Source organism: Zea mays, chromosome 7, assembly GCF_902167145.1.
Source record: "Zea mays cultivar B73 chromosome 7, Zm-B73-REFERENCE-NAM-5.0, whole genome shotgun sequence".
Taxonomy (NCBI): Eukaryota; Viridiplantae; Streptophyta; class Magnoliopsida; order Poales; family Poaceae; genus Zea; species Zea mays.
This window is the reverse complement of record NC_050102.1, coordinates 164666352-164693345: the sequence shown is the minus strand read 5'-3', so window position 1 is coordinate 164693345 and position 26994 is coordinate 164666352. Positions and strand designations below refer to the sequence as shown.

Sequence of the window (26994 nt, the reverse complement as noted above, 5' to 3'; positions counted from 1 at the left end):
GAAGCCGGAACCGACCGAGCTCCCCTTCGATCGTTTCCCGCTTGGTGATCTTTGTGAGCTCATCTCCCTCGTGCGCGGTTTTGAGCACATCCCAAACCTCCTTGGCGCTCTTCAACCCTTGGACTTTGTTATACTCCTCTCTACTTAAAGAGGCGAGGAGTATTGTTGTCGCTTGAGAGTTGAAGTGCTCGATTTGGGCCACCTCATCCTCATCATAATCCTTGTCCCCTACGGATGGTACCTGTGCACCAAACTCAACAACATCCCATATACTTTTGTGGAGTGAGGTTAGATGAAATCGCATTAAATCACTCCACCTAGCATAATCTTCACCATCAAAAGTTGGTGGTTTGCCTAATGGGACGGAAAGTAGAGGTGCATGTTTAGAAATGCGAGGATAGTGTAGGGGGATCTTACTAAACTTCTTACGCTCTTGGCGTTTAGAAGTTACGGAGGGCGCATCGGAGCCGGAGGTCGATGTTGATGAAGTGTCGGTCTCGTAGTAGACCACTTTCCTCATCCTCTTTGGCTTGTCCTCACTTCGATGCGGCTTGTGGGAAGGAGATTTTTCCTTCTTCTCTTTGTGGTGAGAAGAAGATTTCTTCTCCTTCCCTTTGTTGGAGGAGCTCTTCTTCTTCTCCCTCCTCTTGGTGCGGGACTCTTCCGATGAAGTGCTCCCGTGGCTTGTAGTGGGCTTTTCGCCGGTCTCCATCTCCTTCTTGGTGTGATCTCCCGACATCACTTTGAGCGGTTAGGCTCTAATGAAGCACCGGGCTTTGATACCAATTGATAGTCGCCTAGAGGGGGGTGAATAGGGCGAAACTGAAATTTACAAATATAAACACAACTACAAGCCGGGTTAGCGTTAGAAATATAAACGAGTCCGCGAGAGAGGGCGCAAAACAAATCGCAAGCAAATAAAGAGTGGGACACGCGGATTTGTTTTACCGAGGTTCGGTTCTCGCAAACCTACTCCCCGTTGAGGAGGCCACAAAGGCCGGGTCTCTTTCAACCCTTCCCTCTCTCAAACGGTCCCTCGGACCGAGTGAGCTTTTCTTCTTCTCAATCAAACGGGAACAAAAACTTCCCCGCAAGGGCCACCACACAATTGGTGCCTCTTGCCTTGATTACAATGGAGTTTTGATCTCAAGAACAAGTGAGAAAGAAAGAAAGCGATCCAAGCGCAAGAGCTCAAAAGAACACGGCAAATCTCTCTCGCTAGTCACTAAAGGCTTGAGTGGAATTGGAGAGGATTTGATCTCTTGTGGTGTGTCTAGAATTGAATGCCTAGCTCTTGTAAGTGGTTGAGAAGTGGGAAACTTGGATGCAATGAATGGTGGGGTGGTTGGGGTATTTATAGCCCCAACCACCAAAAGTGGCCGTTGGGAGGCCGGCTGCTTGATGGTGCACCGGACAGTCCGGTGCACACCGGACATGTCCGGTGCCCCCGCCACATCATCACTGTCGTTGGATTCTGACCGTTGGAGCTTCTGACTTGTGGGCCCGCCTGGGTGTCCGGTGCACACCGGACATGTACTGTTTGCTGTCCGGTGTGCCAGTATGGGCGCGCCTGACTTCTGCGCGCGCTGCGCGCGCATTTATTGCTCTGCAGGTAGCCGTTGGCGCGGAGGTAGCCGTTGCTCCGGAGTTGCACCGGACAGTCCGGTGCACACCGGACATGTCCGGTGAATTATAGCGGACTAGCCGTTGGAGACTCCCGAAGCTGGCGAGTTCCTGAGGCCGCTCATCCTTGGCGCACCGGACACTGTCCGGTGTACACCGGACAGTCCGGTGAATTATAGCGCGAGTGCCTCCGGAAATTCCCGAAGGTGGCGAGTTTGCGTTGGAGTCCTCTGGTGCACCGGACACTGTCCGGTGGTGCACCCGACACTGTCCGGTGTACACCGGACAGTCCGGTGCTCCCAGACCAGAGGGCCTTCGGTTGCCACTTTGCTCCTTTGTTGAATCCAAAACTTGGTCTTTTTATTGGCTGAGTGTGAACCTTTTACACCTGTATAATCTATACACTTGGGCAAACTAGTTAGTCCAATCATTTGTGTTGGGCAATTCAACCACCAAAATTAATTAGGGACTAGGTGTAAGCCTAATTCCCTTTCAAGAAGCGCTCTGAGAAGGTAACCAGTTGCTCTCTCCTGCATTTTGGATCAGGCCCTTGGTTAGTTCAGTTGCTGGGCGGTTTAGCTGATGTGCGGTGATGTGGGTGGTGCATGTGTGTTGTGTGTGTAGGAGAGGAGGGCGCAGTTTGATTCAATCCATGTCAAGTCAGAGGCTGCTGCGAGGTTTGCACATGCAAGTAGAATTTAGATGGTGATGTTTTGTCTTTGTTCCCATTTTTATAACGACTAGGTGTTTGAATTCCTAAGATTAAAGTTTATGTAGATTCTTCTTTGTAATTAGATCTCTGTTAGGCATCTAACTGAATAAATGATCTCCATTATGGACTGGTTATATTATTTTTTGTGCGATCGGATGGGTTAAAGAAAAGACGTGAAATGGTATTTTCCAGTATGGACTGTATAAATGTAATTATACTCCTATGCTGGTACGTCTATCTAACATTGCTATTACACTTCTATTATGGCTTTGTGTTTACCCAAAGTTCCAAACCTTTCAGGTCCTGCTTCGCTTTCAGGTGGATTTATCTTGCAAATGGTATGTGGATCCGTTCTAGAGGCAATGAGCCTTGCAGCCAGGTAACATGACCACCTCAGTCGCTTCCCTTGAGTGCCAAAAAACTTCTATTCGCCTGCCCTTTATAATTTCTGATGACTTGCCTCCCCTTTTCAGTTTGCAGTATAAAAAAACCCAATTATGTCCACTGCTGGTTCGACGCAGCGTGTGCCGAGGATTTCTACTGCCGAGCATAAGAAAGTATTTGAAATCAAGAACTTGCATTCATTCAATCATAATGTGTTTCCTATCAAGCATAAGTGTGTGCGTTTTGTTTGATATCTGCTTTAATAGGAGATTGTTCTTGTCACCCTAAAAATGTTCCCATTCTACTTACGGGCAGGTGAATTGCAAAGAAATGATCTGTTCGCAACTGGTGCTCTCGAGCGACTCCATCACCGAGCAGCCCTTCGCCCCGGTGGTTGCGGTGTCGCACTGGCTGACACCTGCTCGCAGCTGCATTACAAGTTTTACTGACTAAATATTTTCAGGTTTATTCAATTTCGGTTGTAATGCTTCTGACAACAGTTGTATCAGTCCTCTTGTTTAGCTTCCATGTTTCACCGTGCTTGCAGGTTTGCTATGAGGAAAAACAAATTTATGGGCTCAAACAAAGTGTGATAGTGAAAGTCATTTTGCTTCTAGCTTAAGGTCAGTTAATCTTGTTTCAGTACCTTGTCTTGCTGATTTACTTGCCCCACACAATTGTTGAATCACATTGCTTATGCATTTGTGGACTGTGCTACATATATTTATGAGAATTCCATGTGTGTTGTAAAAAATTGCTCTCACATTTATACCACAGAAAAAGTGTGTTACCCTATGGTATCACAATTCGAGTTTTAGTCTACCACTGCTGTCTGTTTTTGCTAACTTGGACATTAACTATAAAAAACATTATGAATTATTGATTAGGTTGAACAGAATGTTGTTCTGAGAACAAACACAGATTATCTCACTGAATTATTAATTACTTGTCTTGAGAATACTGTTATTGTAGGAAGCTTGTGCATTGCGTGTATACGAAAAAAGAATCTTACATAGGTATCGATCTTCTCGGAGATGTTTATTTATTGGTGTTTGAGAATATATATATTATATTATATATATATATATATATTTGAATTATTGCCTGCACAGTTCAAAGGATCGAGATAACTGTAGTTGTGTTGGCTTTCCTTTTTCCATTCAGTGTGTAGTTGATGGCTAACTTCATGACTATCATGAGTGACTTAACTGATTTTGTCAAAGAATTCAATTAGTAACACGCCTGATGAATCATAATCCTCTGTGCTACCTATACCCGTCGTAGTAAAATAAAATATTATGGCCTGTTAGCCTCCTTGCTTTGTTAGTTTGGAGAGTACTCTGTAATTTTCTTGGTTGCCTTGTAATACCAGGTTACTATAGCTGTCTGCATCGAGACTGTTTTGTGTCTTGAACTAAGAAAAAACTCTCCATGGTTTGCAGAACCAAGCCAAGAAAACAGATATCAACTGTGATGCCACACTCAAAAGCTTGTTTGGTGGGAGGGACAAGGTTGGGATGCTGGAGATCTCCAAGCTTTTGAGCCGTGACTTCCCGAAAATCTCCAAGCTTTTGTGGTCCATGGAGCCAGGGATGGCTCTTTGGTAAAAGACTTCGTTGTGGATGGCCTCTTTTATGGTCCATGTTAAGTCCCAAGTCCCACTAGGTGGTTAGGCAGAAAAATCTTGTGATGGCATTAAGACTTTCAGATTTTGTTTTTGGGTCTGATGCATGTAAAAAGGATTCCCAGTGTTTCTGTTGCTCTTGCGATCCTGTGAGGACACATATGAGAGAAATATTTAGTCTCTTGATGGTAAATCTTGTCTAATGTTCATGCCTGTGTCTATCTGATCAATCGTTATGATATGATCCCATACGTGGTACTGTGTTCTTTAGACATGTATTTAATTATGTTTCTCTTGCATTTTATATTGCTTTGTCTAATTATTACTGCAAATTAAGATTTTATTATAATTCCAATTTGATATGTCTCATCATAACCATAGTTACTGTAGGGCGCACGAAGTGTGCCTCCTGATCTAGTATGATTCAAGGAAGATCAAACTAAAAGCTCCATTTGCATCATGCTGCCGTACAGTTGAACAGATAAAAAAGGAGTGACCTTTATTGCTGGAAGGTGACCCAGCAGATGTATACTATATATTGCTCGCTGTTTTTCATCTGCTGGTCCTCGCCCATTCAGCACAGCAGCGAGGAGAAGCACAACAGCCCATCAAAACCCCTATATGGTCGATCGTTGCGGTCCCGGGGCCATATGGGGATTATGACACCGGTGCCTTTTCTTTTTTTTCCTTTTAATACAATGCCAAGCTGACCCAGATAGATCGATACTGCTCGCTGTTTTTCATCTGCTGGTCCTCGATCCTCATTCAGCGAGGAGCGAGAGCACAGCCCATCAAAAACTCTATGATCACGATCCCGGTGCCAGGGGATCATGACATCGCGCTTTTCTTTTCCTTTAATAGTACAATGGCCCACACGTATCATGTGTGTTGTTGCATTTATGCTACTCCCTCGGTCCTAATATACAGAGCGTACTATTTCTGATCCAAACATTAGATAAATGTATTGGAATCTCTCTATCAACACTATATCGTTATACGCATGTCTAGAGTGAGCATGCATTATATTATACTAGCATATAGGCCGTGTTAAACGGGCCTATATGACTGGACTGTTGTACGTTTGCTCAAAACTTGAAATTCAGAGAATGTACAAACGCAGATGGTATAATGTACACGCACGTGCAAAGTACCAATGCAAGCGCTAGAAGCTTGTGTTGCGAACAAGGGATAACGGCATTATCAGCTTTGACCGCGCGTTTAGTTTGCCAAGTCTTGGTACGTACTCAAGCGCTAGCTATAGTAGCAGATCGGAACACGAGCGGATTAATAAGGGCATCCACAAGATTAGAATCCTGCTACGTACGTAAACAATCACTTAGACTGCACTCATGGCCAACTTAACGAGGCGATGATTTAGCGCTTGTTACGTCCTCGCGAACCCAAGGGAAAAAAAACAATTGTCCATGCATTGTCGTCGACCGTGGATGCTCTCGCAAATTATTCAACAGGCCGGTTGGCGACAACCGCACGCAGTGGCGGATCCAAGATTGATACAAGAGGGGGCTACTAAGACTATAACAAAAAAATTTAAATCAAACAAAAAAAATAATTAAACCCCTGGATCCGCCACTGCCCATGCACATCGAAAACATCAAGCAATAATTAAACATCATGTTCATCTTATTCCTATAATTAAACACGAAATTACTATCAAATAAATAATCAAATTCAAATCAAACTTCAAATCACAAACCCCTGCTCTGCTCGGCTCACGGTTGCTCGGCTGGACAACGGCGGTGGCCTGTGGCCGCGGTGCTCCGGGCCTCGGCGGTGCTCCGGGTCCAGGCGCGGGCGGGGCGAGCGTCGCTGCGGCCAGGGGCGGATTTACGGCCAGGGGTGTCCTGTGGGCTCCGCTCATCCGGCGGTCCGGTTCAGCGGACGGCAGCTTTGGCCTCCAGCGACTAGGCAAGCAACGCTGCGTGCCTGCGCCGCTGCGTGCTGCGGGCGTCGGGCCGTGAGCGCCTGGGCGGTGGCGCGGACGCGCGGTGCCGCGAGTCTTCCACGGCTGGCGACCTAGCAGGCGGCGGCTGGATTAGGTTAGGCGCGGCCGCGCGAGGCTGGACAGTGGGCACGAAATCGCAGCACGAGGCAGAGCTGGGCACAAAATCGCTATGGACCTATTGCTCGCGTTACTGGGCCGCGACCGGGGCTGCAGCCAGGCAGCCCCGGTCGTAAATCCGCCCCTGACCGCACGCATGACGTCGTGGCGGAGCCAAATCAATCAGAGTAGTAGGATTTTTTTTTTCATTAGAGAGACAATTATGCAGTTCCTTGGAGCTAGCTAGCACACTCATGTCAAATCACTTATTAGACCACTTATTTACGTCATGGTCGTCAGGCTCACACTGGATGGTTAATTACGATAGCTAATTAATCAAGGTATATCACGGAGTAGCAAGCATCCTAAGCTAGGGGGACGACAGCTTTTGCATGGTTGGAGGACCCAAAAAAAGAAGGGACCGATATTGCTTGCTTGCTTGTGAAGGGAGCAAAATCAAATTTAAACATGCTGCATGTCTTCCCTAGCTAGGGTGGCCCGTGTGGCCTGGCCGTACGTACGTTCTTCCCAAAGTTTGGAGCAGTGGAGCAGAAAGAAAGGAACACGACAAGGGTCAAGAAGGATGGGCAAACCGTCGGAGCTGCAGCCGTCGGACCTTGTATGTATTGGCTGGCCCTGGCCGTACAAGTAGCTGCACCGTAGCGGCGGGTAGTGGCTTTGAGATTCTCATCGCAAGCTTGCATTGCAGGTGACGTAAATAAAGTGGCCCGTCCGCGCCATGCCCATGCAGATAGACGGGCATAGGAACTCGAGATCCAGACAGAGCGGTGACTGCCAATGGGTTCTCGGTAATGACAATTTTAATCCGTAAATCTGAAATCCAACGGGTACCCATGTGAAGAATTTGACCCACGGATGTAATCTATCCGATCTTAAAGTTTCGCAGGTGTGGCATATGCTTTTCACTGGCCGGTTGACATGAACCTTGAGGGCCTGTATGTGGGGGAGGCCCAAGATGGTCGGTGCCAGGGTTCGAATAAGCTCATGGCGCAAGATATCTAGAGGCCTGTTTGTTTTAGCCTTTTTTTTCTGACAAACTATTCTAAGAATCAGCTGTAGAGAGAATTTGAGTATCGTAGAGATTATATACGAAGGAAGATAAACAGATCTATAGGATTTAGGATCTAGAAAGTGGTGAATTACTACTAACACGACGACTCGACTGATTATATATTCACGTTGATTTAGTATAATTTTCACCAAAACGATTCTCACAAAAACGGATTGAAAACCGAACTGTTTGTCAGCTCGCATCAGCTTCTGACGGCCAAAAGGTGGAAATAAGCACAAACAAACACCACCTAGATCGATCGATCCCTGACCGATTGTTCAAATAAGCTCAAACCGACGTTCTCCTTCTTAATCTCATGTTTACTCATTTATATTTAAAATTTGCATTGCAACAATCAGTGATGAGCTACTGAATTTAATGACTAGTATATATAGCATATCTTTTTTTTTATCTCAAAGCAGAAAACTTATCTCCAGAAAAGTTGGTTACATTAATGAAAAATCAGTCCAGAATGATACTAGAAATCAAACGCGTTGGTTTGTGCGACTGTGCCGGCCGCTCCTCAGGTCAGTCAAACGCCAAATGTCACGCAGCTCGGCAGCGGCGGCGGCGGCGGCGGCGGCGGCGGCAGCAGCATGCGTCGTCCGCATGCTTTGTCACTAGTCGTTAGAGCAAGGAAAAGGAAGCTGGCACTAGCTAGGCCACATTAGTCGTTTAGGCAAGAATTAGGCCCATCTTGGTGCAATGTGTATTCCTACTTTCAATCCTTTATGGGCTGCCTGCCCCGTGCATTACCAAAGCCCGCCCGCTGTTCCTCCTCTTACTTATCGTCTGGCCTGGCTGGCTTCTCGTTGCCCAGTCGGCCCGGCCCACCAACAGGAGATTTGCATGCGTGCATTTTTCGTCGCCAAGGACACTGATGGATCATGCTGCTGCCGGAGCTTCAAGACAGGACTAGCAAGATTCAGCCAGCCCCACTAGGATTACTGGAGCTAGGAGTCATGGGAATCCTGCAGGGGGCACTGCCACTGCCGTGACCACGAGGCTGCAGCTCGCCAGCTCCCGGATGCTGCTCAGCGCCTCGTCGCCGTCCTCTCATCCTCTGCAGCTGCAACTGCAACTGCAACTGCAAGCGAAGTAACCTGCGGTTGACCATCGTCTCCAGTGAGTCCAGGTACGTTCAGCTTCACAAACCAACCTCCTGCAGCTGTGCCACTGCACATGCCGGCGGACGGCGGGCGTCCTATACTACTACTCCTATCTATGATAGCTCAGTAGTGGCAGACTACGGGATCGTATCATATCATATCTTCCTGCGACGATCTCAAACGGAAAAAGGGCCCGAGCCGAGCCGAGCCTGCCTACCTGAAAAGGGCGTTGAAGAGGACCCGGCCGGCTGCGGAAAGAGGACGACGCACGCCTCTCGTTTTCGCAAGGATACCCATCTCACCGGCTGATTCTGCTGCCTGCTATGTCTATGCATGTGCCTGGCTGGGATTTGAGCTGAACCCGTTCGAGACAGATCAATCGGCATCGGCAGCGAGTGATTCGCCTCGGCTTTGGTTCCGTGGTCTCTCCCTCGCCACGCGCCTTCTTTGGAGAGGCCAGCCAAGGCCGCCGTGACGGGGCGAGGCGAAAAGGTGGCTAATGATGAGCGTGGTGTGGACGAGCACTACACTACGACTTCCTCTCCGTCGTCGTGCTCCTCAGACTTCAGTGGTCTATCACCAGCAGTCCCTCGCTCTTTGCTTTGCTTTGCTTCATCGGTCGAGCGCACTGAGATGCGGACGCTACTAATGGTGTTCGTTGCATCTTGCGCGCCTGTAAACAGCTACTACTATTAGATTAATAAAACGTGTTCATTCCCCCAACCACCCACCCATTTTCCTCATCATTGGACTCTGGAAAAACCAACAAAGACGACAACTCTGTTTCAGGTTTCTGTACAAGTAGTTAGCCAATATGCTAACTAGACCTTGTTTGGATGCATCCAGTTTTTAAAAAATCGGTTTATATAAATTGAGCTGGTCCAAACATACCAGTTTATAACACAGTTTATAGAAATTAGATTTCAGTTACATAAACTCCAAGAAGCTGGTCTTTCTTAACTAAAAGATAAAACTGGTTTCTTGAAAACTGGTGACTTAAAACATGGACTAACTACGTTTGGTTGCAATGACAGGACGGGATGGGACGATCCCTCAAATTAGGTTGTTTGGTTCTGGGTCAAGGGTTGAGACAGTACTATCTAGTGTTGTCCCCTGTTATCCCTTAAAATTGGAGGGACGACAGAGGATGTCAGGGGATGATCCCGTCCTAGCTGTCCCACAACCAAACACACCAAAGGCAGCTGCGGTCCTGTGACTCCAGCTGGTGAGCTGTTGAACTAACGATATGCATGTGCATGCCGCTTAGATAAAGACCCTAAACAAACGGGGAAGAAAAACGACCTGACAAAATTGTAAAGCACCGGCAACACTTGCTTTGCTTTGCTTTGTTCAGGGACCCCAAAATAAAGGGCCAAGGTACCTTGCAAACACGACAAGGTCAGATTGGCATGCACATGGTGGAGTTCAGACTGAACACCGCCTCCAATTGGCGGTACTATGTAACCGGTTCAGAAGGATGATTTCAGATGCAATGCAACTCATGTTTATCGTATTCGTACCATGTGGGTGTCTCGTCACCCTCGTTTTCAGCTTGATTGGACCTAAAATTTTCCAGTTGCCTGGTGGACAGTCAGTGCAGCTAGCCCTTTATTCACTGAACGAAAACCAGCATGTGTTTTTCCATCGCGTTCCTTTCTTAGATACGACGGATCCAAAGGCTTTTAGCTGCCGTCGGTTCACGAAACGTTACATAAACGACAACAGTAATGATTTACACTTCAGTATCACCAGTAATAAATTTTAATATATCGATATTAATTTCTAGTATGATATCTAATTATAGTTAGATTTAAACAAATATAGTTTACCGTTATCCGTAACCTAATTACGTTAATTATGTGAATTAAACGGCACCTTAGTTACCATTCATGAAGGGTTCCTCGATCGTCACTCAATATATTTTGATGTCATGGCGACCTGCCGACCTAGCTTGGGGCTATTTCTGTTTTCTTTGATCGCATTCCATCTCCTGGTCATCTTTTTTTTCAATGTTCGAGAGTTTTTTCCCCTTGTGAACAACCCTGTCATGTCATCTAGCTTTCGTATCCGGTTCTTTTTGTGAAAGGGAAAGAGCGTACCATTTTCAGTAGCTGGTGGAGTCTGACTCCCTTCGGGCAATACGATTGCATCCATTTTACTTTTGGAGTAATATCTAGTTAATTTACCGCAAAAACTTGTCACTCAATTTAGAAAACACTCAAACTCAAATGCCGGATAACTTACCACACATCAACTTTAAAGCCATATAAAATAACCATCTTAACCATTCAGAGTGGTTGTTTTTGCTGACATGATGGTGGGCCCACATGTCTGGCGGTGCTGTTTCTCTATTTCTTCTATATACTACATATAAAAAAAATATTTTTATGTTAAGTTGGATCAATACAAACTTTTTTTTTGTAGACGTCGATGTTATTGTTATCTACAACCTAACCGATGGCAACTTTTTTATATGAAATCTTTTATAGCCTCGAATATCTGTTTTAAGTCATCGTATTTTTAAATTCAAAAATTTTAAATGATCAAGAATATCGGGTTTTGAAAGTTAAGGGGCGGCAAGTTTGAACTAGAGAATGTGTTTTTTTTAAAAAAAAATCGGAGATAAATTCTGGAGGACAAATCGGACTTTTCCGAAGCAACATCTGTGTGAATATATAGAGTTCTTGGTGGAATTGAATGTGCAGCCTTGAATAATAATATAAACCCTCCATGCAATGGCGCGTGAGTGATGCGTAAAGATAACAAAAATATTAAACTAGGTGCCCCAGGAGATTAATCATAGGACATGTGTCCTTTTCATCTAAATTAACAATCATTTGCCTCTTTTTGTTCTCTTTTGTTGCTTTCATATCTTTCTGGCTTTTCTTTCTTTTTTTAATCCGTCTTTATCTCTTGGGTTTGGTAAGGTCGACCTCCACAGGCTCCGCTAAGTGCCAAGTGACATCGTGCAGATTCAGTGCTTCGATTCGTGACTACCCTGTTACGCATGTTTTTTCTCTTCTCGCTTATGCAACAGCACAGTTGGATTGGATTGATCAAAAAAATAGTGAAAGGTGCTTCCATGCATGATGCATGGGGCGTGGCTTTTCCTTTCGACGAGTTACGTAAAGTATTGGAGCACTCCAAAGGGTAAGTGCATGATATATATTTCTTGATTAAGTGCAAGACATGTTTTTTTAAGTACGATGTTTACTTCTCATTACGTGACTATCATGCAAATTAAGCTCGATGTGTTAGTGCTTCAATCAAATCGTTAAAAGGAAAAAAAGAAACTTCACAAATTTATCTTCCGAAGCCTAATTTTAGCTGGATTATTTGAACGAACAACTTCAGAGGGATTGAAATCGATGGAGGACCATTATTGCTACCCTATCATCTCAAGCTATTGTTTTAATGCATCGTAGTGGCTTTGAAAGAACTGAAAAAAAAACACCCACTAGCACTATAGGGACCAATGCGGCAATGCCACTATTTAAACCCTTGTTCTTTGTTTTTTCCCTCTCTCTCAAGATCGGTTCTACATTGAGTGAAACTAGTTTGAGTGCAAGCCATGTTACGGTATCACTGCCGGAATCAATCGCTTTGCCGAGTGCCTGAAGCACTCGGCGAAGCCTTGAAAACACTCGGTAAATACTTTGCCGAGTGTTACACTCGGCAAAGAAGGCTCGGCGAACAGTGCATCGGCAAAGCCTTCTTTGCCGAGAGCTTTTTCTCGGGCACTCGGCAAAGATCTTTGCCGAGTGCCAGACAGCACTCGGCAAAGAAAAGCGGTCGTTACGGCGCCGGGTGACGGAGACGGCGGCTTTGCCGAGTGTCCCTTGTGACACTCGGTAAAGAAGTTAGCTTTGCCGAGTGCCTTCCGGGCAGCACTCGGCAAAAAACCCATCTTTGCCGAGTGCCGCGTGGGACACTCGGCAAAGAACCCGCCAGGGAGGGTCCCCATGTCAGGTTCTTTGCCGAGTGTTCTGTGCGGCACTCGGCAAATACGACCTCTTTGCCGAGTGCCAGCGACATAACACTCGGCAAAGAACCTAAGCCGGTGCCAGGTCTGTGCTCTTTGCCGAGTGTTATGACCATGACACTCGGCAAAGTGACCAGCATATACCTTTTTAGTTTGTTTTTTGTATTCCATCCACACAAACAGAAGATATCACATATATACATCACAGATATCATCACAGACATAAATAGCCAACACAAACATAAAATCGTCACCACAAACATAAATATCCATCACAAACATAAGTGTTCAACACAAGTATTAAACACAAACATAAGTCTCAAACGTCGCAAGCTCTCACATAAGTATCAAACACAGACATAAGTATTATACATAAGTTCTGAAGTCTAAAACAATGAAAACACAACACTCATGGAGGTGGGCGGTTTGACCGGGGCTGCGTTGGGCTGAACCCTTCCGGAGGGTTGTTGGATGCCACCCCAGATTGGCCCTGCACAGAGAAGAGATTGCATGTGTTATACCAGATGCATTACAAACATCTAACTACAATTTTGATATAACTCAAGAAAGGACGAGTTACAGAAGCACTAACCTCGAGTTGATGTATACGATGCTGTGAGCTGTCGTGCCGAGGTCGTATGGTTGGACTCGAGCCCGTGCTCCTTGCTCTCACCTGAGACAGAGTGGGAGTGGAGGACGAGTCGATTGCCCCGTCGGCAATCCAGTACCGCCCATGTCTCTTGCCTCCTTCGACCCTCATGAGCACATCGGTGTCGATCGGCTCGGTGCTTGGATCATAGTCTGGGCCATGGACCTCCTGCGCCATGGCGGTGTAGTCATGGAGGCGGCTGTAGACGACGGGGTTGGTGTAGGCCTCGGGCCCGTCATCCGGGTTGTAGGTGACGTCGGACGTCGCCTTACCCTTATGGGCCATAGCATAGGCCGAGAAGGTGGAGCAAGGTCTGCCACCATGTGACGCCGACTGCAACGAAAACCAACGAGATAGTTAGAAATAATATCTAACTTAGTGCTATATATCTAAATAAAAAAGGTGGCGTACCCATGCTTCGGCATATTGGCCCAGGCTCCGGCTGCCTTGGTGGTGGGAGAGGCCTTGCATCATCAAACGCCGTTCGCGGCTAGCTGTGTGTGCCTCGTCCCACTCAGCCGAACACCACCTATCCACCATCTGCTCCTAGCACAGAGGATGTGCGGCGCACCAATGTGGAATCATCTGCAAAGTAAACACGTAAAGTGCACATCAGAAGATAAAATAAAATTCATGCATGGAGTACTGGTACCAAACATGCATGACTTTACCTGCAGGTACTGCTCCCTGGTCAACGACATGGTTCGGGCTTGAGTTTTGGTCACCTTCTCCCCAAGGATGGAGCCGTGGTAGGTGATGATGGCCTGGATGCAAGCCTCATAGTGCATGTCCACGACGAGCTTCTTACAGCTCGTGGTGGCCACCACATCCGCCCTAGCCTCGTATCCAGCATCGCATCTGAAGAAATCCTGCATACAAAAACGATGTATCCATACATTATTTCAAGAATTTGCAACGAATGCGACATATTTTACATTATACTAAGACTTACCCACAACTCTTGCTTCACCCGCTCCGCCTTGTTATTGAATTCCCTGCCGTCCCGGTCTACTGCATCGGGGGCGACGGCGTAGTGGTCGAAGGTGAAGCCTGGGCTCGTCACTCCGGCGTACTCCACAAGTCCAGGGAAGTGTTCCCTGCACAGCAGGCCGAGGATGTTATTGGGGGGGCGACGATGACCCCCAGCATAATCCAAAACCGTCCAAGACCTGTCCAAGTGATAAATAAAAAGTATTAGTTTACATTATGATTTTGAACACATAATATGAACAAGAATGAAGAACATAAAGTTACATACCTCTCCCCTTCCGGCCGAATCAGCGGTCGTCTGTCCCGAAGTATGGGACGCTGAGGGAGACTCGCGGGGCCTCGCAGGTAGATGCTCCTCGAACTAGAGCCGCCTGAACCTGAGGCGTCCTGCTGCTGGTCGTCGTCGTCCTGCTGCTGGTCGTCGTCGTCCTGAGGCGCCGCCTGCTGCTGCGCTGCCTGCTCTGCCTCGTCCTGCTGCGCTGCCTGCTCTGCATCGTCCGCCGTCCTACTCCTCCTCCCCCTCCTCCTCCTCAGGAAACCGCCCACCATATTTGTCCAACAACCTGCAATTAAGAGTAAACAAATAAGCACATATAAAAGATGTATTTAAAAACAGGTGCGAAATAAAAAGTCATATAGCATTACATCGATTAAAAATAATCTTCATATGTGTCGGGGTTAGCCAGATCATAACTCTCATCATCACTATCAAGCATTTCAATCTCCACACCATCGGAAGACGCAAGTTCGTCATTAATGTCATTGCCTTCAAGGATTACTAAGTCATTATCATTTTGCACCTCATCCTCCTCCTCATCAACAACCATTTCAATATCTACGTCCATTCCGATAGCTTCGGTTAAGTCTATCTCAAATCGCCCTTCTAGCCCATCTTCTTGGAAGAAATCTCCATCATATGTGTCCGGGTCTAAGTTGTAATCTTCATCGTTAGGAACAGGTAACCTCCCGTGCGGCGATACCTTATACACAACATCCCAACCCTTAAGATGTTCTTTCGTTTGACACGCATATGGGAGATAATACACTTGTGTGGCCTGTTGGGCCACGATATAGACATCGTCTCCTGCTAAGGTGGAATCTTGTCGAATTTCGACTATCCCAAGATTAGAATGTGTCTGTCTCGTCACTTGAGGGTCAAACCAATGACATTTGAATATCACTGGAGTAAGAGGTTTGGAACCATAAAAATTGAGCTCATATATTTCTTCGATTCGTCCAAAATAATCAACATTGTCAAGGCCCGACGTAAAGACTCCAGAACACGTTGTTTTCCGATTGGGCCGACTTTTGTCGTAGTGTGTTGTGCGAAAACGGTATCCATTGACGTCATACCCAGAATATTTCTTGACCCTATAAGCAAAGTCGTTGGCTACTTGTCTCAACTCGGCACTCATAGACGGATCTCTTTGGCCCTGCAAGTATTCGCAAGTTAAAAGACGCTAAATTGAGTTTAAAGATGTATCTCTTTTACAAACTAAGCACGTACCTTATGTTTGAACCAGGAAATGAAATCGGGCAACCCATTTCTCGCACCCTTTCTAAGAAGAGCGTCATATTCCTGTGGAGTGGGGTCCCTTGATCGACGCCAGAATTCATGAAGAAATTGTTCCATGTATGGCGTCACCTCTTCAAGGTTGGTCAATACGTATAGCATGATATGCCGCCACTCTTCATGTGTGAGAGCACCTAGGGGGGGGGGTGAATAGGTGATCCTGTAAAACTTAAAAACTTAAGCCACAAAACTTTGATTAAGCGTTAGCACAGTTAATGCCAAGTGACTAAAGAGAAGATCTTGCACAGTACGATAACCACAAGGAGTTCAACACAGAGAAGACACAGTGGTTTATCCCGTGGTTCGGCCAAGTACAAAACTTGCCTACTCCACGTTGTGGCGTCCCAACGGACGAGAGTTGCACTCAACTCCTCTCAAGTGATCCAATGATCAACTTGAATACCACAGTGTTATGCTTTTCTTTTCTTATCGCGTTTGCGAGGAATCTCCACAACTTGGAGTCTCTCGCCCTTACACTTGAAGTTCACAAAGAAGCACGGAGTAAGGGAGAGAAGCAACACACACAAATCCACAGCAAAATGCGCACACACACGGCCAAGAATCGAGCTCAAAAGACTATCTCAAAGTTCTCACTAAAACGGAGCTCGAATCACTGAGAATGACAAACGAATGCGCAAAGACTGAGTGTGGATGATCAAGAATGCTCTAAGGTTGCTTGGTGTACTCCTCCATGCGCCTAGGGGTCCCTTTTATAGTCCCAAGGCAGCTAGGAGCCGTTGAGCGCAAATCTGGAAGGCCATCCTTGCCTTCTGTCGTCGGGTGCACCGGACAGTCCGGTGCACACCGGACACTGACCGGTGCCCGATTTCCTTCCCAAAATGGCGCAGCCGACCGTTGCAGATCTGGGAGCCGTTGGCGCACCGGACATGTCCGGTGCCCCCTTCCGACCGTTGGCTCGGCCACGTGTCCCGCGCGGATTTCGCGGCCGACCATTGGCCCGGCCGACCGTTGGCTCACCGGACAGTCCGGTGCACACCGGACAGTCCGGTGAATTTTAGCCGTACGCCGTCGGCGAATTCCCGAGAGCGGTCACTTCACACCGAGTCAGCCTGGCGCACCGGACACTGTCCGGTGCACCACCGGACAGTCCGGTGTGCCAGACTGAGCTGAGTCTTGGCTGTACACAGCCAAGGCTTTTTCACCTCTTTTCTTTTCTTCTTCTTTCTGTTTCTAACACTTAGACAAGTATATTAGTACACAAAACCAATGTACTAAGGCTTAGAAACATACCTTTACTCTTGATTTGCACTTTGTCCATCCATGAGCATAAATTCACATTTAAGCACTTGTGTTGGCACTCAATCACCAAAATACTTAGAAATGGCCCAAGGGCACATTTCCCTTTCAATCTCCCCCTTTTTGGTGATTTATGCCAACACAACATAAAGCAACTAGAATAAGTGCAAAAACACTTCAAATAAAACTCAAATTTATTTTGATTCATTTTTGGCATATATGGATCATCCTTTGCCACCACTTGGTTTGTTTTTGCAAATCAAACTCAAATCTCTATCTCTAAGTCAAACATACATGTTGAAGCATAAAGAGAGTCATTCCAAAAGAGATTGATAAAAGATTTCAAAAACTCCCCCTATTTCCCATAATCAACACTTCTCCCCACAAGAGGCCAACTTTTGACAAAAGAGACAATGCAAGAGTTTTGACACACCAAAAGCTCTATTCTACTATTTTCAAAATTTCTCAAGTGGTAGCTGATCCATCTATTGCTTTGGCCTTTATTTTCTCCCCCTTTGGCATCAAGCACCAAAACAGGATCAATCTTGGCCCTATAACCCCATTGCCTCACCAAAATCTTCAACTAAAAGCAAATAGGCAATAAGAGTATAAAGATGAACTTGGAAGAGTTACTCTTTTCATCGGAGTGCAGTGGAAGTCTTGCATGATCCAAGTCCACCTTTTTCCCTTTCAATTATCCTTGGAGACTAAAACAACTAAACTCAAGTACATGGTTAGTCTCAAAGGGTCAAGTTGTAGCACAGCTCCCCCTAAATATGTGCATCACTTGCAAACAGGACTTGTGAGGTCCAGGGAGTGTTTGTACAACTTGGGCACCATAAGTAAGCAACGAAATGCATAAGGAACATGATCAAGGGCATAAACACATGTATGCTATAAATCAATCCAAGTTCCGCGAATCTAAGACATTTAGCTCACTACGCAACCTGCAAAAGGTCTTCTCATCTAGAGGCTTGGTAAAGATATCGGCTAGCTGGTTCTCGGTGCTAACATGAAACACTTCGATATCTCCCTTTTGCTGGTGGTCTCTCAAAAAGTGATGTCGGATGTCTATGTGCTTTGTGCGGCTGTGTTCAACAGGATTTTCCGCCATGCGGATAGCACTCTCATTGTCACATAGGAGTGGGACTTTGCTCAGATTGTAGCCAAAGTCCCGAAGGGTTTGCCTCATCCAAAGTAGTTGCGCGCAACACTGTCCTGCGACAACATACTCGGCCTCAGCGGTGGATAGGGCAACGGAGGTTTGTTTCTTAGAGTTCCACGACACCAGGGACCTTCCTAAGAATTGGCACGTCCCTGATGTACTCTTCCTATCGACCTTACATCCAGCATAGTCGGAATCTGAGTATCCAACCAAGTCAAAGGTAGACCCCTTTGGATACGAGAGCCCGAAACAAGGCGTAGCAACCAAATATCTAAGAATTCGCTTCACCGCCACTAAGTGACACTCCTTAGGATCGGATTGAAATCTAGCACACATGCATACGCTAAGCATAATATCCGGTCTACTAGCACATAAATAAAGTAAAGACCCTATCATTGACCGGTATGCTTTTTGATCAACGGACTTACCTCCTTTGTTGAGGTCGGTGTGTCCGTCGGTTCCCATCGGAGTCTTTGCGGGCTTGGCGTCCTTCATCCCAAACCGCTTCAGCAAGTCTTGCGTGTACTTTGTTTGGGAGATGAAGGTGCCGTCCTTGAGTTGCTTCACTTGGAACCCAAGGAAGTAGTTCAACTCGCCCATCATCGACATCTCAAATTTCTGCGTCATCACCCTGCTAAACTCTTCACAAGACTTTTGATTAGTAGAACCAAATATTATGTCATCGACATAAATTTGGCAAACAAAAAGATCACCATTGCAAGTCTTAGTAAAAAGAGTTGGATCGGCTTTCCCAACCTTGAAAGCATTAGCAATTAAAAAGTCTTCAAGGCATTCATACCATGCTCTTGGGGCTTGCTTAAGTCCATAGAGCGCCTTAGAGAGCTTACACACGTGGTTGGGGTACCGTTCATCCTCGAAGCCAGGGGGTTGCTCCACGTACACCTCCTCCTTGATCGGCCCATTGAGGAAAGCACTCTTCACATCCATTTGGTACAACCTGAAAGAATGGTGAGCAGCATATGCTAGCAAGATATGAATAGACTCTAGCCTAGCCACAGGAGCAAAAGTCTCCTCAAAGTCCAAACCTGCGACTTGGGCATAACCTTTTGCCACAAGTCGAGCCTTGTTCCTTGTCACCACTCCGTGCTCGTCTTGTTTGTTGCGGAACACCCACTTGGTTCCCACAACATTTTGCTTAGGACGAGGCACCAGTGTCCAAACTTCATTGCGCTTGAAGTTGTTGAGTTCCTCCTGCATGGCCAATACCCAGTCCGGATCTAGCAAGGCCTCCTCTACCCTGAAAGGCTCAATAGAAGAGACAAAAGAGTAATGCTCACAGAAATTAACTAATCGAGATCGAGTAGTTACTCCCTTGCTAATGTCACCCAAAATTTGGTCGACGGGATGATCCCTTTGAATCACCGCTCGGACTTGAGTTGGAGGTGCCGGTTGCGCTTCTTCCTCCATCACGTGATCATCTTGTGCTCCCCATTGATCACACGCCTCCTTTTGATGAACCTGTTCATCGTCTTGAGTTGGGGGATGCACCATAGTTGAGGAAGATGGTGGATCTTGCTCCAATTGCTCCCGAGGCCGTATATCTCCAATCGTCATGGTGCGTATCGCGGCCGTTGGAACGTCTTCGTCATCTACATCATCAAGATCAACAACTTGCTCTCTTGGAGAGCCATTAGTCTCATCAAATACAACGTCGCTAGAGACTTCAACCGAACCCGATGATTTGTTGAAGACCCTATACGCCTTTGTATTTGAATCATAACCTAACAAAAACCCTTCTACAGCTTTGGGAGCAAACTTAGAATTTCTACCCTTCTTCACTAGAATGTAGCATTTACTCCCAAATACACGAAAGTAAGATACATTGGGTTTGTTACCGGTTAGAAGCTCATACGAAGTCTTCTTGAGGAGGCGATGAAGGTAGACCCTGTTGATGGCGTGGCAAGCCGTGTTCACGGCTTCCGACCAAAAACGCTCGGGGGTCTTGAATTCTCCAAGCATCGTCCTCGCCATATCGATTAGCGTCCTGTTCTTCCTCTCTACCACACCATTTTGCTGTGGTGTGTAGGGAGCGGAGAACTCGTGCTTGATCCCCTCCTCCTCAAGAAACTCCTCCACTTGAAGGTTCTTGAATTCGGACCCGTTGTCGCTCCTTATCTTCTTCACCTTGAGCTCAAACTCATTTTGAGCTCTCCTGAGGAAGCGCTTGAGGGTCCCTTGGGTTTCAGACTTATCCTGCAAAAAGAACACCCAAGTGAAGCGGGAAAAGTCATCAACTGTTGGAGACTTGTTCTCAAGTGCTAGGAATTAAGAACAAGGCAACATAGAAAATGTTAATCGTTAACACCCTTCGTCCCCCGAAGCATTATTTCCCTTAGGATATAATGGCTTACGGACGAAGGCTATGAAAGACATATCTTCATAAATTCATCAAACAATGACGAAGGATAAAATATAAAGAATGTAAAAGAACACATGAACAATCATTTATTATTATTGAACATAAACAAAAATATTATTAAACTATAAGTGTACCTTCAATCGGAAGGAAACGATAGTACAGACGTGACGCAAAAAGCGAATGCCAAGTCAGCGTGAACAGTACGGGGATACTGTTCACCTATTTATAGACATGGGACACAGCCCTTACAAAATTACATTCATGCCCTTTACATTTGATAATAACTCTATAGTAGTCTATCGAGGTCTGAATAGCCTTTTCAACTTTAAGTCGGTTCCACTCTCCGCTGTTACGCCGAAGCTTTCCTACTCAACACCTTCGGCTCTGTATCAAGCTTCGTATTATTCCGATCTGCTGCAATGCCGACTTTAGTCTGAGGGTACCTGTTCACACATTGTACTACAGAAATACTGTTAAATCCTGTTTTTGAGGACCTTCGGACGCCGAAGGTCCCCAACAGTAGCCCCTCGCAATATTAATTTGTTTGAAATTTAGATTGCGATATGGACGAAGGCTTTACGCCGAAGGTCCGAAAAAACACCTTCCCTTTGCTAGAATAGCAACATTCAATGACAAGTGGGGTCTTTCAACTTTCAACGTACCGAGCGTATAAATATGGCCATACCGCAAACTCATTTTGCACGCTTTCTGGCCAACCACTCCCGCTTACTCAATTTTTAGCTCTTGCGCGCTAAGATTCCCTGAGTCTTTAGTTTTAAAGCTTCGGCATTGAAAATAGTTTTTTAGTGTTTCCGAAGATGTCTGGAGACAAGGAAGCTGTTACTGAGGCGAAACTGTCTCTTGATGAGGAGAAAAACCTGGGGTTTCTTATAGCGATGTCGAAGACAAACACGGAAAAAATCACCAAGGAAATTCTGGAAGGCTTGTCTGAAGATACTGGTGACAGTGACAGTTTTGATGTAGATAGTGGCGGTGAAGACTCCGAAGACCGCCCCTGGCGACCAAGTCATGCGGTTTTCGGCAAATCAGCTATCAAAGAAAACCATCTTGCCAATATGAGAGGAAGGTATTTTCGGGATCTGTCCATTGTGAGGGCGGACGAAGGGGAAAAGACTTGTCCACACCCTGAAGAAAATGAAGTTGTGGTGTACCGAAGCTTTTTGAAAGCCGGATTGCGATTCCCCTTGAGCAGCTTCGTCGTGGAGGTGTTGAAAATCTTCGAAGTCTATCTTCATCAACTTACTCCAGAGGCGATTATAAGGCTAAATATCTTCGTGTGGGCCACGAGAAGCCAAGGTCTGAAGCCTGACGCAAGAAGCTTCTGCAATATACATGAATTATTATATGAAACAAAGCCTTGGGGCAAAGAACAGTACCACAATAACTTTGGCTGCTACAGTTTCGTCTCTCGGTCCGGGGCAAGCTGTCCCGTACCAACCTTTCGGAAGAGATGGCCCGGGGATTGGATGACATAATGGTTTTATGTGAAGAATGACCTATCAGCACGAGAAGACATCAAAGGTATAATCATGCGTCCTATTTGGCAAAGCTTCGGCCTTCGGAGGCCGAAGGTGGAAATGAATGAAGCTGTCGAAGAATGCCAGAGGGCCTTCGGCGTCATCTGCTCTTTTATTGGAACAAGAGATTTAGTACAAGAACATATTGCCTTCCGGGTGTGGCCGCTTGCGGAGAAATGGGAAATGCCTCAAGAAACTATAAAAGAGACCGACGAAGGTGGGCTTGTGAGACTGAAGTACACCTTCAAGTTTGGAGATAAATTTACAGAGCCAGATGACGACTGGCTAAAGAGTATTGAAAATTTAAGTGACGAATTGCTTGGTGCTTATTCGAAGGCCGAAGATACCGCGATGTCAGCAGCCTTCGGAGGCCGAAAAAAGAAGAGGCTGAATCGGGTATTTGATGCAATTGGGTTTGTTTACCCTGACTATTGCTACCCCGTCCGAAGGCAGAAAAGAAAGAACATAACTTCTGCAAAAGAAGAAGCTGCAACTGCTCCTAGCGAGCCAGAGCCTGAAAGAAAGAAAATAAAAGTCCTCACTCACCGGCCGCGTTATATCGAACCAGCTTCGGTGCCGGAGTTTACCGAGAAATCTTCTTCGGTTACCGAGGCTGAAAAGCCAACCAGACCAGTCACGCCACCTGCAGCTGCAGGGATAACCGAAACGGCGAAAAAGATAGAACTAGAAGAACCGAAGGTTTCGCTGCCAGAAACCAAAGAAATGGCCGAAGCGCTATCCACAGAAAAAATTGCAGAAGTGGAAAAACCAACTGAAGAAAAAGTACCAGAAATTGTGAGTCCTGCAGCAAATGTTGAGACAACAAAAAATCAAAAAGCGCCAGCAGTGACTCCAAAAAGAAGAAGAATGGCGAATGTGCTAGATGTACTAGAAACAATTAAGACTTCAAGCACACCTCCGAAGAAGGCTGTTGTTACTCCTGAAACAACAGCTGAAATTTCTGGTTCTACAGCTCCAGGGCAAGAAATTGAAGCCGAAGCTGGGCCCTCAGAGTCCGCAAAGGCAAAAACCTTGGAAAGTGAGGCAGAAAAAATAACAAAGCCAACCTTTGCTGAAAAAACTGGTGTTGTTACCCCCGAAGCATCCTCCAAAATTCGTGACTATATTTTTCGTCATGCTTCGGGGAAAAAATTATCAGAAAAAGAAGAACAAGAGGCCCAACACTATGCCCAAAAGTTGAAATATCCAAAGGGGGCGTTGATATTTAATGGCAGTGGAGAAGAAGATTTCTTGTATTGTCTCCCCGACAGCAAAGAAATTTCTGTCTGTCGGGAGATGAGCAGAAGCTTCGGATTCCCAACTTTAGAAGACGGACTTTCGGTGCTGTCAAAAAACGATCTGGCTGACAGTCTAGCTTACAACAGTTTAAAGGTGCGACAAATGGAATTCTTGTATTTTTTGTCGAGTTCAAAATTTTTCGTTTGTTTAAAACTATTGACACAGACATGCTCGTGTTTGCAGGGCCTGATACTCAGCAATGCCCTCAGGGCACAGAAAGATGCTGAAGACGAAGGTTGTACTATAGCCCTGAGCAACCTTCGTTCCGAAGTAATTGAACTGAGGAACGAAGGTCTCGAAAAAGACAAAATATTATACTCATTAATAGATAAAATAAAGGAGGACGAAGCTGCTTTTAAAAGTCAAGCTGAAGCTCAGAAACGCGAAATTGAAGACCTTCGGAAACAACTGGCCAGAGCCAAAGAAGAACGTATACTTGAAGAAACAAAGCGTGAACTCAGCGATCAATGGGCAGATCACCTAGAAGTGACTGTTGAAGAGCTTCGTTCATCCAAAAAGAGATGCTACAATAAATCTATAGATTGTGTTAAAAAATTAAAGGCTAGCTTCGCCAAGGTCGGCGCATTCTCAAGTGAAGAAAACTTTTCGAGAGGCAATCCCGAAGGTGTCATTGAATGGATTGACCATGAAGCTGAAGCCTTCGAAGAAATTTTAAATAGCCGAGGAGATATATGTGCCTTCTCTGGCGCCAGAGGGATTGCCACTATTTTAGAGAAGAAGGGCTGCGAACACGTAAAAATTTTAGCACAGTCCGAAGCTGCTTTGTCCTTTGAAGATACAAAAGATCCTTCGGCCGAAGCTAGTATAATTGGTGGAAAGTTTTTTACTGATATCTGGGATAATGGTGGCCGAGAGATGGCCGGAGAAATTATTCGAAGAAGTGAAAAGGGTATTCACGATGCTAGAGAAGTAGCTGAGGCTGCTAAAAAGAGCGCAGGGGCCGAAGGTCAATTAGGTATCAACTAATAGTTTTTATCGTGTTGTAATCTTAGACTTTTAAAATTTGTTTATGATTTGTAATAGCAAAGTAGCCGTGTCCTGTCTTTCCTCAGATCCTACTGAAGTATCTCCGGGTGCACGGCCTAAGGGTGACGATGAGATTAAAAAGATGGCTGAAGCTATTATGGATGAGGTTGTCGATCGACTGTTGAACGAAGCTGCAGAAGTGGTACTTAGGGAAGACTAGATGCTATTGTAAAAACATTTTAAATGTAACACGTGTAATATCTTGTAATCCTGTATGTAACATATTTGTTTTATTTTTCTTTATGGTTTAATTCTTTACGATGCATGAAACTTTTCATACATACCTTTTTTGAGTCTTTGGCGAAAAAACACCTTCCCTTCTTTTCATGCTTCGTGAAGAAAAATTTTTATGTATCACAACAATGTCCATAGCGCTCAGATGAAGAATATCCAAGCTTCGTGAAAACATTCTCCGAAGCTATACTCCGAAGTTGAAGATTGTGTCTCCTTGTGACAATACGATTTTCACTCTTTCAAAGCATACTTCCGAAGATCAATATTGTGTCCCCCGCTTGTACCATATGCAACATGATGTATGATGCTTATGCTATGCAAAATGATGTGATGATGTTATGTTACGTAGATGGCATTTGTTCCGAAAGATACACACATATCCCCACACAATATTTTTGTATCAGCGCTGATTCTTCGCTGTAAGCTCTGCATTCCCTTAGGAACGTCTTTGGAGCTTCTTCGCCTTTTACTTAGGCGGTATAAGCTCTGCATTCCCTTAGGAACGTCTTTGGAGCTTCTTCGCCTTTTACTTAGGCGGTATAAGCTCTGCATTCCCTTAGGAACGTCTTTGGAGCTTCTTCGCCTTTTACTTAGGCGGTATCAGCGTTGACTTTTCGCTGTATGCTCTGCATTCCTTTTGGAACGACTTTGGAGCAGAAAACTTACACTGCGCTCCCTTCGGAACGACTTTTTGTGACTTCGTCAGACTTACTCTGCGTTCCTTAGAACGACTTTTGTTGCTTCGAGGAATTTTCGATAATCCGAAGGTCCTTTTTATTATCACAAACCTGTGAAGAAAACATATTTTTCTTGTAGGAATCAACGAAACTAGTTACATGAAACCTAAAACAATGTCCTTTATTACAGAAAATAAAACTGAATGAAAAAGATTGCTATTAAGGTAGGATATTTATCAATAGATGTGCTTTGATTCTGGCACGGTGCTGTTGACCGTGCGAGCTTCGGACTGTTCTCTGAAGTCCCTTTGATGTGGAGCATATTGGCTCCCTTCTGGCTGCTGGCCTTGTTGCAACGGAGGTGGAGGCGGAGGCTGTTGCCAGGAAGCTTGAGGCTGACTCGCCGAAGCAGCAGAGACTGCAGGATGGTTGCCCACATATTCTGGGATGTAGGGCGAATGATACGAAGCTGTATGCATGACCTGCTTCGGCTGGGTTTGCTGTGCTGCTGCTTCAGCTATTTCCTTTTGCTTCTGTATAGTGACATGGCACATCCTGGTAGTATGGCCTTTGTTTTCACCGCAGAATAAGCAAAAGATTCTTCTCGGTTGATCGCCAAATCTTCCTCCGAAGCCCCTGGCGCCTCTGCCTCTTGGAGCTGGTGGCCGGAAGGAGCTTTGCTGTTGTCCAGAAGCCTGTGAGGAGCATTGTGGCCTTTGCTGTTGGCTTCCTCTGTCATCATTTTGTGTAGAATTGTGAATTGATCTCACATGCCTCGGGTAAGACCTTCCTCCGAAGCCCCTGGTCATTTCAGAAAACCTGAAAGCCTCCTCCCTTCTTTGGCGAAAATCATTGTCGGCCCGAATGTATTCATCCATTTTCTGGAGAAGCTTCTCCAAAGTTTGAGGAGGCTTCCTGGCGAAATACTGAGCTGACGGGCCTGGCCGAAGCCCCTTGATCATGGCCTCGATGACAATTTCATTGGGCACCGTTGGTGCCTGTGCCCTCAAACGCAAGAACCTTCGGACATATGCCTGAAGGTATTCTTCGTGGTCCTGAGTGCACTGGAACAGAGCCTGAGCAGTGACCGGCTTCGTCTGAAATCCTTGAAAGCTGGTTAACAACAAATCCTTCAGCTTCTGCCATGAAGTGATCGTTCCTGGTCGAAGGGAAGAATACCAGGTTTGAGCAACACTTCTGACAGCCATAACGAAAGATTTGGCCATGACTGAAGCATTGCCACCATACGAAGACACTGTTGCTTCGTAGCTCATCAAAAACTGCTTCGGGTCTGAGTGGCCATCAAATACGGGGAGCTGAGGCGGCTTGTAGGACGGAGGCCAAGGTGTAGCCTGTAACTCAGCGGACAGGGGAGAAGCATCATCAAAAACAAAATTCCCATGATGGAAATTGTCATACCAGTCATCTTCGTTGGGAAAGCCCTCCTGATGAAGGTCTTGATGCTGAGGCCTTCGGTGTTGCTCATCCTGAGCAAGATGACGAACTTCTTCAGAGGCTTCATCTATCTGCCTCTGCAGTTCAACTAGCCTGGCCATCTTCTCCTTCTTGCGTTGAACCTGCTGCTGAAGGATTTCCAGATTCTGAATCTCCTGATCTAGA

At 45.8% G+C, this 26994-nt stretch overlaps 2 long non-coding RNA genes across 2 annotated transcripts; both read left to right on the top strand.

Moving 5' to 3' along the window:
* Positions 1-2229: 2229 nt before the first annotated feature.
* LOC118472993 (uncharacterized) lies at positions 2230-3023 on the top strand. The gene is made up of 3 exons (XR_004851574.1): positions 2230-2328; positions 2636-2714; positions 2809-3023. It is a non-coding gene; the product is annotated as an uncharacterized lncRNA (long non-coding RNA).
* Positions 3024-3255: 232 nt separating this feature from the next.
* LOC103633272 (uncharacterized) lies at positions 3256-4388 on the top strand. The gene is made up of 2 exons (XR_556431.2): positions 3256-3342; positions 4162-4388. It is a non-coding gene; the product is annotated as an uncharacterized lncRNA (long non-coding RNA).
* The last annotated feature ends 22606 nt before the right edge of the window (positions 4389-26994 follow it).